This window comes from Gavialis gangeticus, unplaced genomic scaffold (assembly GCF_001723915.1).
Source record: "Gavialis gangeticus isolate Ggan-Ray unplaced genomic scaffold, GavGan_comp1, whole genome shotgun sequence".
In the NCBI taxonomy this organism is placed as follows: Eukaryota; Metazoa; Chordata; order Crocodylia; family Gavialidae; genus Gavialis; species Gavialis gangeticus.
Window position 1 is genome coordinate 47,825,362 of NW_017728997.1, and position 1,808 is coordinate 47,827,169.

Genomic DNA, 1,808 nt, shown 5'->3' on the forward strand with positions numbered 1-1,808 from the left:
GCGGGGCGGCCGAAGGCCCCTCAGGCAGGCCCCTCGCGGCTGGGGCGGAGCTGCTGGCCCCCGGGGCAGCGCCAAGGGCGGGCGGAGCGGGAGGCCTGGGCGCTGCTCCCTGCCGAGGCGCAGCTGACAGCCGGGCCTGACTTCCCCGGGGCGAGCGGAGGCCGGAGCTCGGTCGCCGCCCTCCTGCAGGCTGCGTCGAGGAGCTGCCGGCCCGAGCCCCCGGTGCCTGGTTCCCCTGCGATTCACCCCGGGCGGCATGCGCTCCCAGGTCTGGCGCTGGGCGCCGCTATCTACTAGAGACCGGAGCGACCCGCCTGGCGCCGAAGTCCCCAGCCCTCAATCTCCCCCTGTGCCTCGGGTTCATCGGTTCAATCGCTCATGCAGGAACAGGGCTTTCCTCCCTCCACCGGACTGCATGGAAAGGTGCCTTATCACAGCAGGACCCATAAGGGCAAAGTCATTTCCTCCGTTCACCTCAGCATAGGCATCCTGGTCGCAGCACTTGAGGCCATTTATAACCTGGGGAGGAGAAAAGTGACATTTCATATCAAGACGCTGTAACAGGCTTCTGTAACAGGCATTCCTCTGGGTGGAGACAGACATTACCTGTCTGTAGTCTCATTTGTGCTGCCTAACATTTTTTTAAGGCGGCACAAATAGATGTCCTTGCCCTTTGTTGCACCGCATGACAGGTATCACACCAGTGGCACAACAAGAAGTAGTAATAGATTCTGCTGCTTTACTGCAGCAGACCTTTGTGGCCCTTTCCCTGCTCACCCAGACCTGTGAAGTGGGTCTGGGGAGTGGAAAAAGGGCTTCCCTGCTTGGAAATCTCCACCTGGGACAGGGTGTTCCTAACCCAGCCAGTCCCATGGGGCTGGCTGATAGTGGAGGCATCTTTCCCAGCTGCTTCAGACCTATAGTGCAGGCCTGGGGCAGCAGTGAAAGTGGGGAGATCACATCACCCACTTATCCCACACCATCAAAGACAGGGATAACTTATGTTTTGCTTAACAAAGTGGATCAGCTATGTTGCACACATCACGGCACTGCTGATCTGCTCCATTTGGTGAAGTCTATTTCACTCGATTAGAAAGAGGCAACTCCTGCAGGCAACCAGTAGAGAGCAGTAAGCCACATACAGCTGAGATAAAAGCCTGCAGACTACTACTAAGGAATAGGGCTGTGTAAAACAGCCTAGACCATGCTGGGTCAAGGAATCAGCCCGGCTGGGCTGCGCTGCGCTGCGCTGGGGATGGGAAGAAGCCCAGCTGGGCTGACTCCTGGACCTCAGTGCCATCTAGCGCTGGGGATGGGAAGTCAGCCCAGCTGGGCTGAGTTCTTTTCCCCAGCGCTGTGGTCAAAACATTTTGACTAGCGTCGTTTTGTATCTAGGCTGTTTCACCGCCCTTTGTTTCATTTTGATTTTGCTGTTTCGACCTCGAAATGAGTTGAAACAGTGTCGAAATGAAACAGCCAGCAAAATTTCACGCAGCCCTACTAAGGAACCCCTGTGCTTTATCATAAGAGGGAGAGGTGACCAGAAATGAAGCCTAGGGGCTATATGAGCCTGGCTCTTGGGTTGAGAAGTCAGTCTAGCCCAAGCTGGGGTTGTGGAAGAATTTATCTGAAGCACTAGGATAAGGAGAACTTGGGAATCTATGACAGTCTGTCTGAATTAGATCACAGTGGGGAACAGAGTTCCTTTGAGGGAAGGCTCTAAGCTGATGAATGGGGGCTACAAAATACAAGCAGTAAGGTAGCCTTGAGAGGCTGATATAGGATAGCCAACTAGCAGTGGTGGCTTT